This window comes from Patella vulgata, chromosome 8 (assembly GCF_932274485.2).
Source record: "Patella vulgata chromosome 8, xgPatVulg1.2, whole genome shotgun sequence".
Classification (NCBI taxonomy): Eukaryota; Metazoa; Mollusca; class Gastropoda; family Patellidae; genus Patella; species Patella vulgata.
The window spans coordinates 4,163,098-4,174,909 of NC_065886.2; the positions used below are offsets into that span (position 1 = coordinate 4,163,098).

An 11,812-nucleotide genomic window follows, 5' to 3' on the forward strand; every position below is an offset into this window, starting at 1 on the left:
TTGGACTATTTAAATTAATACAAGATAGGCATCAAGGATGTTAATTAATCACTTCTTATATCAACATGGTTTTCACTCAGATAAAACAAATGTAGGTTGCCAGGAAGCAAAACACATGTACTGGTACTAGTTGACAGCAACTAACATTACACTACAGTGTCATTCTCTCATGTGACATAACCTTCTTTTTCTCATGACAATAAACTCAGTGTATCAATTTCATATCAATTGTATGAACATTCACCAAATTTTTGTACCATCAATCTGAAAGTAATTACTGGAAATTGGTGTGAACAATGAATACAAATAGAAAAGATCCAATAATAACTCTGTCTTCAGAGAGAGAGAGGGAGAGAGGGAGAGAGAGAGAAATGGGGTTATAACTACACTCCACACACGAACTTGATCATTTTGGGACTAATAATTGGTCTGCACATAGAGAGTTTTTTTTAGCAGTGGGAGGAAACCGGAGAAAACCCACGAAGTTGGACACATACAACCGGGGAATAGAAATCATGTCATAGAAATCTATAACAGAACTTATGATACAACGTGCACATGCTAACCATTCGGCCATCCCCCACCCCCTCTGTCTATAGCGGGGGGCAGAGGGCTAGCTGTAACATCCTAATTTGACCAAACTCTGTTTTGCTATTTTATATTCAAAGATCAACTTGATGAATCATAAAATATCAAATTCGTGCATTCATCTTAAAATAAACTACCAACCATTCTCTAAAACTTTTAAATATTTCAAAAATGTTCATTTGAATGAAACTGACAATATGTAAATTGTTAAGCCCCACCCAGTACTGTAGTCGTTAAATATAATGTTAACAATATGCTTATAGAATGATATTGAATAGAATTAAACTACTCCACGAATAGATCATACGCTTATTGTAACTTATAGAATTCTATATAGAATAGAATTATACAACTTCATAAGGAGATCATAATTCTCGCCAACTTCAATTGATTATCCTAAACATTATAAATAATATATCATGATTCATGATACAGCGATAGATATATAACTATTACCATGTATATATAGTCTATATTATATATCATGATACAGCCCTAGATATATAACTATTATCATGTAATATATAGTCTATATTATATTATGGTACAGCCCTAGATATAAAACTATTATCATGTAATATATAGTCTATATTATATATCATGATACAGCGCTATATATATATAAAGCCATAAACATGCAATATATCATGAAAGAGCCCTATGTATATCAAACTATATTATCACACTAATTGAGTTTAATGTCTGGTCAACAATCAACCTAATATTTTGAAATGAACATGGTCAGTTTTATTTATATGTGGAATACAAGGATGGAGAATCTTGACCAGGCAGCAGCATTGTTTCATCCATAATTTCTAACTGTCAAGTTGTTTTTTATAACTGGAAAGACTTTGCCTTTTCATCCCATCAAAAAAACTTTTGACATTCACTGACAAAATCTCCAAGCTTCCTTTCGGCCCACATTCATATTCAAACCCAAGATATCCTAAAACACAACTGTCATGAACCTCGAAACATGCTTCGTTGACTGCTATTGATATCAAATCCACGCTGGAAAATAGTCACTGTATTGACATCCTAAAACACAACTGCCATGGACATTAATGAAATATATTTTGTTGACTACTATTGATATCAATCCAGACTAGACAATAGTCACTGGTGTATTTTCATTATATTACCCTTGTCTAAACATTAATTTGTTGTAAAATAGATGTGGATTATGTAGCGGAATGGAATAATGTATGTTTTTAACAGATTGTAGTACATGTGTAGAAGAGACAGGAGAGGAAAACTTGGATGTATGTTAAACACACAGTCAACCCACTAAATCAACACAGGAACACAGAGAGAGAGGGAATCTCTTCAAAACAAAACAACTGTCAATAAGTCAACTTATTCTCATCAAATAGAAAAACCTCCAGTAGATAGATAGACATGTTTAAAAGAAAATTCAAAAGAGAGAAAGAGAGAGAGAGAGAGAGAGAGAGATGAAATGGGGTTTAACTTCCTACTGTTCTGATCCAACTGGGCGAAGACGGGCATATGCCATGCAATGTACTATGAGGGAAATTTTGCCAGGGCAGCGACACTATAGCCTACTTTTATTTTGAAATCCAACTGCCAAGGATCTTTTATGTTCACACCAATGTGTACACAGGACCTCAGTTTTCCGTCCCATCAGAATGACTAGACAGCTGTCCTTGTCAGACCCTCCATCCTGCACCACTGACAAGGGGAATCCTGATGACAGCTGTCCTTGTCAGACCCTCCAGCCTGCACCACTGACAAGGGGAATCCTGATGACAGCTGTCCTTGTCAGACCCTCCAGCCTGCACCACTGACAAGGGGAATCCTAATGAACTTTCTCGGCCAATGCAGGGATCGAACATTTGACCTCCAGGCTAGCAAGGCCCAGGGTGGCTCCCAGAGAAAGAAAGAGAGAAGACAGAGAGAGAGAGAGATCGAGATCAATGTGTTTCTGGTTCCAATCTAACTGCTGTAACTACATGTAAGTCCTTTCTGGGCAACTGATGCATGTATACAGTTCACCACATAATATTTGGCACTTATGTCTTTCTAAGCCAATTTATTTTAAATGTATGCAGTGTATTTAGGGTTAGGGTTGGGGTTGTAGGGTTAACCCTAACCCACAATCCTCGACAGCAATCACATGCCCTAACCCTGTTTACATCATGTGACCATGAGGAAATATGCATCTGGCCTTATCAAATAGATATGACTTTCCATCTACACCATAGATGCTTTATATAGATTCAATCATAAATATTGAATTAAATTGACTGTAGAGCAGTAACAACACCTCACTGCACAAGTAATTAGATAAAACAGGTAGTTTTAAAACAGATCATCTGAAAATAGAAACATGTGGAAAAACTGCCAAGTTACTTCATTTATTTTCATCTCGTACTGTCATTACACCTACATCATTCACACAAACTCTTATTTAAAGAGACTATTCATTCAAAACACAAACTTTAATTTTAAACTATTCAATCAAAATACAAACTTTAATTTTAAAGAGACTATTCAATCAAAACACAAACTTTAATTTTAAAGTTACTATTCAATCAAAACACAAACTTTAATTTTAAAGTTACTATTCAATCAAAACACAAACTTTAATTTTAAAGTTACTATTCAATCAAAACACAAACTTTAATTCTAAAGAGACAATCCATTCAAAATCCAATTCTTTTTTTAAAGACATCACTCAAAAAAGAAATCATATTTTAAAGATACAATTCAATTAAAACTCGTACTTTAAAGAGACAACTCAATCAGAAGAAACCTTAGAGGAAAATAAAAACATGGATTAATTAAAACCCTGGAATAAAATTCTCTGTGTGTACACAAGCCAGTTTATCACCCTGTTTTTATAACCTGTGATATATATCCTACATGTAAAACATCTATCCTGCATGGTATATTAGTTTGATAAAACAACCATTAAACTTGACAACTCATACCACATTAACCTTTTAAACTGATAGATAACTAAATAAAACACAGGGGGGGAATACATCTTTAATGTGACACCAAGATTACCATCAACCAATAAAACCCAGTGGGGCAGGGGGGAATACATCTTTAACTTGACACCAAGGTTACCATCAACCAACCAATAAAACCCAGTAGGGGAGGGGGGAATACATCTTTAACTTGAAACCAAGGTTACCATCAACTAAAACACAGGAGGGAATGCACATGTACATCTTGGAAGTGACAAGCACTGTGCAAGAGTAGGGTATGATTGATCTATCTTGACCACACAATATTCGTATATATTTTATAAGTTCATTAGTTAATAGTTTATGTTGTACTTTTGTACATCCAGACCTTTGTCTCATAAGTTTGTAGCATCCCTTAACAACTTCATGCATCCAGACTTTCATCATCCCTAACCAAGTTTGTACATTCAGACCTTCATCATAAGTTTGTAGCATCCCTGAACAACTTTGTACATCTAGACTTTCATCATACGTTTGTATCATCCCTAACCAACTTTGTACATCCAGACCTTCATAAGTTTGTATCACCCCTAACCAACTTTGTACATCCAGACCTTCATCATAAGTTTGTATCATCCCTAACCAACTTTGTACGTCCAGACCATCATCATTAGTTTGTATCATCCCTAACCAACTTTGTACATCCAGACCTTCATCATAAGTTTGCATCATCCCTAACCAACTTTATGTTTAGACAGATTGAACACGTGGTAGTTTATTTCATGGCTACATTGATGAGAAAGATAGTGAAGTATTTCCAACACATTTTCAAATTCCAAATGGTGTAAGATAAGACAATTGTTGCCAACTCACTGTTAGATTAAAACAAGCAAGTGATCTTTGGCATGTACTAGAAACTTGTAGACAGATTCCTATACTAACCTACCATGAGAATCAACATGGTGGAAGAGAAGAGGAGATGAACTAAAAGACTTATTATAAGGTTAAATGAGTGTATATATGTTAAAAGGGAGAGATATCTGGAAGTTGTAATGAGAGATGTTAGAGAGTCATAAAATAAACAGATAGAGCTGTTGTTAATACAAGAAGTTCTACTCACTATCTAATATCTCTTATCTTTAATAGTAGGCTACCCTTTTATTATCTCACATAATACATGTTCTTTTAACTTTGGTTGATTTTTGGTCAGGGTTGGAAGGAGGAAGGAGGGGGGGGGGACTAATTACAGTAAGACAAGATATCAATGTGATGAATGAAATAGAGTATGTGATGGATCCTAAACAAAAATCAAAATGAAATGAAATGAAATGAAATGTAGTTTAACATTCTACTATTCTGCTCCTAACCTGGGCTAATGAAGACGGGCATACGCAATACAGTGTGCTATGAGGGAAATTTTGCCCGGGCCACAGCGCTACGGCCTACTCTTATATCGAATTCCAACTGCCAAGGGACCTTTTAGGTGCATGCCAATATGTACACGGGACCTCAGTTTTTCCGTCCCATCCGAACGACTAGACAGCTGTCCTTGTCAGGCCCTCCGTCATGCCTCAATGACAAGGGGAAATCACGCCGGAAAATCTGGATGAACTTTCTCGGCCAATGCAGGATCGAACGCCCGACCTCCAGGCTAACGAGCCAGGGTCTCACCCACTTAGCCACGTGGCCCCCCCCCTACAGTAGTACATGTATGATAAAATGGGGACGAATAAATGATGGGAGTCCCTACAGTAGTACATGTATGATAAAGTGGGGACCAATAAATGATGGGAGTCCCTACTGTAGTACATGTATGATAAAGTGGGGACCAATAAAAGATGAAGTCCCTACAGTGGTACATGTATGATAAAGTGGGAATATTGATAATATAGGTAAAGACTGAAGGTGGTTTGTTCTAATTTTAAACCATCAGTAAGATACAATGATTATAATGACATCATTGTTAGCTTATCAACAACTCTGATTAGTCTATAATCGAATCCATGTCCCGTTGATTAAACCAATTTATTCAACTCTTACTGCTTCATATAATATATTAAATACAATTTTCTTAAACTTTAACTAGGAAATAACTTGGTGGTAATTGACGTGCATGAGAAAACAGTAGACATATTGTCTGTTAAAAACGAACATGGACAGTTATTGTTAATTAATAATACAGAAAGTTATTGTGGAAGGTTTTAAAGAGTGAGAGAGAGAAATGGGCTTTAATGTCCACTTGACACAAACTAGGTCATTTCGGGACTAACATATGGTTTAATTTTATTTCAATAATTCGCTTGCGCATTGGGGTCTTTAGCAGTGGGAGGAAACCGGAGGACCCGGAGAAAACCCACGAGGTTGGACAGGCGACCCGACCCTACTCCTTGTCACGTACAACCGGAGATTCGAAACCACGCCAGTCGACTCAATGACAGACTTTTATGATACAGCGCGCGCACGCTCTAACCATTCGGCCATCCTCCCCCCCTGAAAGGTTTTAAAGATGCATTAAGTAAGAGCTACATGTAAACTTATCTATTGTAGATTTTTTACTGGCATCAAATGTTAAATCAAAACTTAAAACACTCATAACTTCACTGAGAATAAATGTAATTTGTCTGAAATTTTCACTATATTCATTTTTCATTATCTACTTTTTGAACTATTATAGCAAGAACGACCAGCTCTTTAACTAAATCTTACATATTATATCTTTAATAAAGATACAATGGATATGATCAATTTATTCTGCTACATAACTTCCTTCAGAATGAAGTAATTTGTCTGAAGTTTTCACTATATTAATTTTTCATTATCTATTTTTTAAAACTATTATAGCAAGAACGACTAGCTTTTTATTTAAATCTTACATAATACATCTTTAATACAAGAACTGTAGAAGTATTTAGTTAATAAAACCCTGTCTTCATTAGCACAGTAGGAGCAGAACAGTAGGACGTTAAACCCCATTTCATTTCATTTCAGTTAAACATACATTATACAAGAGCTAAATCTGTCTATTGCAGGTCTTTCTTTAGGCCTGAAATGTTATCTAAATTATTAATCAGACAATAATTAACCTATCCAGACTATAATCAACTCTAGATGACATCGCTAGCCTGCGATGATTAGTGGATTATGGGCCGATTTATTGCATAACTTTCCTTCACGATTAAACGATTAAATGGATAATCGAGACTATGCTGTTTATCGTACTGACTTTAGTAATGATGATCGAGGCTAGGCAGAAATTTCAATTGCTTAATTCTCGGTTCATAGTGGATCAATTTGAATGAAATTATGTAGTTTTTAACTATTATAGTGAGAACTACCAACTCGTTATCGAATCTCTCATAATGTTTGTATAATAATAAAACTGGTAGTTATTATGAAAGACTGGGTTCTATTACAATATGGTTATTATATCTTATTATAAATATCAGCTCTACTTAAACTATCCATTATATAGCAATCAATTATCCTACCAATTATAGGTATTTCTAACATAGTGACGCAACATACAGTCTCACTTACAACTACATGTATCGTAGTTAGTACAGTAATTACTGAAAAATTCACTAAATTGGCACAGGATTGGTTTAGCAACTTACTGAGAGAGAGAGAGAGAGAGAGAGAGAGAGAGAGAGAGAGAAATGGGGTTTAACATCCACTCAACACAAAATAGGTCATTTTGGGATTAACATGGATATGAGAGAGACAGAGAAATTGGGCTTAATGTCCACTTGACACAAACTAGGTCATTTCAGGACTAACATATGGTTCAGTTTTATTTCGATAATTCACTTGCGCGTAGTGGTCTTTAACAGTAGTAAAAAAAAACCGAGGCCCCGGAGAAAACCTTGGAGGTTGGACAGGCGACCCCTACTCACGTACAACCGAGGAATCTAAACCACGCCAGTTGACTCCATGACAGATCTTTTAATACAGCGTGCATGCGCTAGTGTAAAATAAAGAGCCGAACCAACACTTCCTTGTCAAGTAACAACATTGAAAGGAAATAATATAATATTGTTTATTGACACCATAAAGAGGTAACTTGTGGTGAAACTATAAAACACTAGATCACAGTGGTTCTCAAAGTGTGTGCCCCGGCGCACTGGTGTGTCCTAGAAGCTGTCTATGTGCACCCTGTGGTATTCCAGAGAAATCAGTATCTTGTATATAAAAAATAAATGTATCATTACAATATCATTTACCATTTCATTACACCAATGATTACAGATATACTATAACAGGTTATGTATGTGTTGCATATGTGTAAAAATCTGATTAAAACACAGATCCTATTTCATGTCGTTTTTTATAGTTCAAAATTTTGTTTTATTTGTCTTTACTACACTAGGATCTGGAAGAGTTGTTATCATTGACGTGTTCTGGATGGTGTTAGGTATTAGCCAATGAAACGGTCTGTTATGGCAAGCTTTAGGCATGTTTTGCACGGAACTGTGGGTAATCCATTAGAAACATCAATGCTGATTGGTTAATCAAATGAATGACATCAATGGGTCAAAAGCCGCTCGTACGACCTCTGACGCGACCTATCACAACAACTTGTCAGAACTTCATGTAGTGTAGGCCATCGGAAGTATAAAATAAACAGAACGAAATATAGATCTGTATTCTGATCAGATTGAGTGATATGTGTAACTTATTTCTCAAGGCATGTTTCATTTGATATTTAGTCAATTTCATTTTTATAATATTCATCGGAAATTTGTATATCGGGTCGCCTACAATTATTTGTACGATTTCAAGTGTGCCCTGACTTTTAAAACAGTTTGATAATCACTCCACTAGACAATGAAAGAAATATAGAAACACCGTGGCAAGGAGAAAACTTCCTCTTTAAGGACACTGCCCATAAACCATATGATTAAAGCTTAAATAGATAAATCTAAATAGAATAATAAGCTGTATACATGCAATGATATATGCTACATGTGTTACTATAAATAGATTAGAATACGAATATAATATCAAGTATATATAATAGAAGCATTCAAGTCTACAACACTGCCTTATATTGAATCAAATATGACTAATACATGACAATTATATTAGTGAATTACAGACATTTTAACCACCCATGTAGATTTGGGCATGCCCCATCAAAAATCAGATTTTGTTTTAACAAATTATGTATGTATGTATGTATTTATTTTGTACTTAGAATGAGCTGTTTGTAGCATGACCACTTGATTGACAAATATACCCATATTAAGCCAAATATTCCCAATTGATTGACAAATATACCCATATTAAGCCAATTCCTCTCAATATAATTTCTTCAAATTGGTCCAACAGTATACTTTCAACCTTGTTTACATTACAGAAAGCGAATGGTACTCAGTCCAGACCCGGAGCCGTACCACTACAGAATCTGGACCTGAACAGATCCACTAATATAGAGTTGGTCTTGCTCCAAAACTAGAAGAGTTCAATCGCGGTTTATAAAACAAAATTAGAAGAGTTCAATCGCGGTTTATAAAACAAAACAAACAAACATATAACTAAAAGACAAAACTTCATCAATAATATATCAATAATACCCTAGAGTAATAAAAATAAGAGTTAGGGAAAGGGGAGGCTACGAAGATTACAACAGGGAACACTCACTATGAAAGATTAAAACACACAAACTAGATGACGATCCCAGCATCATATCCCCCCCCCCCTTCTACCCAATTCTGCCCTTTATCATATCCCCCTACTCGATTCTGCCCTCTACCATATCCCCCCTCCATGATTCTGTCCTATATCATATCCCTATCTCCATGATTCTGCCCTCTACCATATCCCCCCTACTCGATTCTGCCCTTTATTATACCCCCCCACCTGATTCTGCCCTTTACCATATCCCCCCCTCCATGATTCTGCCATATATCATATCCCCCCTCCATGATTCTGCCCTCTACCATATCCCCCTACCTGATTCTGCCCTATATCATATCCCCCCTACCTGATTCTGCCCTCTACCATATCCCCACCTTCAGGATCCTGTCCTATATCTTACAATATCTAACTCATAAATGTTTTAAAACGACACACCTGTAAATCGAACTTTAGCAATAATAAAACAAACCAGAAATATGACAAAATCAATATACTCTTCTTATAAAATATTTAAAAACTTTCAACAACAATATCTTACTAAAGTCTAACTGAACAAAAAACAACAATTGATAAATATCATTAAATATTACAACAATATTCTCTTAACACATGTTACCTCGTATATTCACATATTAAACAGCCCTGGGGTAAAAATCCATTTCAATAATAAATTTTATAAATATACCATGTATAATATACCATAGTGAACGTCTTAAAACACAAAAAACATCCTCCTGGATGAATGAATAATACAGAATAGTCGAGAATATCCACAATGGTTTGAATATTATAAAGTTTTATCACAGTTTCAAACAAACAGCTCCACTCCGCGTAATATCCAACAAAAACTATAAAGGCAATGTTCAGAGGAGGCGTGTCATTTGAGCACGACCTAAAATCGTAGAAGCATGACAAGCTGGTTGTATATATATATATATATATATACAGTGTTCAGGTCTAGTATAGAACTTAAACCTCTTGTAAGCTGGCATACGCCTCAATACATACATATAGTCCTATATCGAGACAATATAATTATAGTCTGTTTCTTTTAAATACACCTATTTCCCTAGAGATACCTGTATCTAAATAATTGAAACAAAAACAGGTAGAGTATACCTGGATTATAAAAAGATCAACCAAACAAATAAACTTACATTTTATATTTACGATAATAAAACAACTGATCAGTTATAAATATCTGATATTTTATCTACTGGCCCCCATCAATTCACGATTTTACATGCATATGGTAGGTGTATGTACATGTATGCACATGCAATAAATTAACACTCCCACAATTTTTAAATTGACCTACTCACAAAAATGTCTTAAAAACAAATAACTTCGTAGTTTGGTGAAATATTATTTCCAGAAGATTTTGTGTTTGAAATTAATTAGCCTACTGGTTTGGTGTCAGTTTCACCACCACAATGTATTCTATATTTCTTTCACATGCTATCCACCAGTATTAAAACTTAAAATGTCTTAACCAGAGAGAGAGAGAGAGAGAGAGAGAGAGAGAGAGAGAGATGGGGTTTAACTCCACTCGACACAAACTAGGTCATCTCGCGACTAACGCACGGGTTCAATGAAATTTCAAAAATTCGCTTGCGCGTAGGGGTCTTTAGCAGTGGAGGAAACCGGAGGAAACCGGAGGACCCAGGGAAAACCCACGAGGTTGGACAGGCGACCCTACTCCTTGTCACTTAACCAGACAAAAGTAAAATTGTAAAAAAAACCTAATGTTTCATGTACCTACATGTAGTTCTTGAATGTTTATACGGAAAGAAAAATACAAAATATAGAATATAGAATTATCCAGTGCCCACGCATTAATGATGAAAATTACTCGACAAAAAAACAGGTCATTTGGGTACTAACATGTGGTTCAAATTATTTAGGGTTCATTAACAGTGGGAGGAAGCAGGGATCGAACACCCAACCTCCAGGCTAGCGAGCCAGCATCTTGCCCACTTAGCCTAAAGTACATGCATTAGACCACTCAACCACCCAGTGATGAAAGACAAGTAATATATTTAAAGTTATCGATTCTATCAAGTTAAATAAAGAGAGAATCTGGATGTGAGATGAACCTAGAGTAATGGAAGATATCTGATGAACTTTCATTTATTATTTATTACAGTGTACGCCCTATTTTTATTATATACTCTGTTTCTTATAAATATACAAAATTATAAATACATACGGTAACATCAATTGGTCAAACCTGATCGATGATCAAAGCGAAAGCTCAGATATAACGGAGTAAACCCTCTCTTTGATTAAATATTGAATTGGAGCGAACTTTTGACAAACTATAAATCCAAACGTACTCTAAAGTCTAAAGTCGCGTAACACAAATATACTTCGGGTTCCTAAAACAAAACTAAAACAATTTGGTGATAAAAGTTTCAGGGCTGCTGCACCTCGGCTTTGGAATCAGTTACCAATAAACATTAAAGAGTCTCAAACTTTCACAATCTTTAAGTTTTAAGTTACAACTAAAAACTCATTTGTTTAAACTCTATTATCCAGATTAGAAACAGATTGTTTATTTGTGTTTTTATTGACGAGAGACTCCTGAGATGTTGCGCTTTGAGAATGCGTATATGGATGGATTATTAAGTGCATTACATACATGTATATACATT

At 35.3% G+C, this 11,812-nt stretch overlaps 1 protein-coding gene across 3 annotated transcripts in view; it reads right to left on the bottom strand.

Moving 5' to 3' along the window:
* Positions 1–10,096, bottom strand: part of LOC126829934 (rho guanine nucleotide exchange factor 12) — a 122,899-nt gene extending 112,803 nt beyond the window's left edge. Inside the window, exon 1 of one of the 3 annotated variants that reach the window (XM_050560108.2) lies at positions 9,775–10,073. The gene's annotated coding sequence lies outside the window, so the exon portion shown is untranslated. Of the gene's footprint in view, positions 1–9,774 lie in introns of all 3 variants that reach the window. The other 2 variants (XM_050560112.2, XM_056102764.1) reach the window with 2 other exon arrangements.
* Between the last annotated feature and the right edge of the window lie 1,716 nt (positions 10,097–11,812).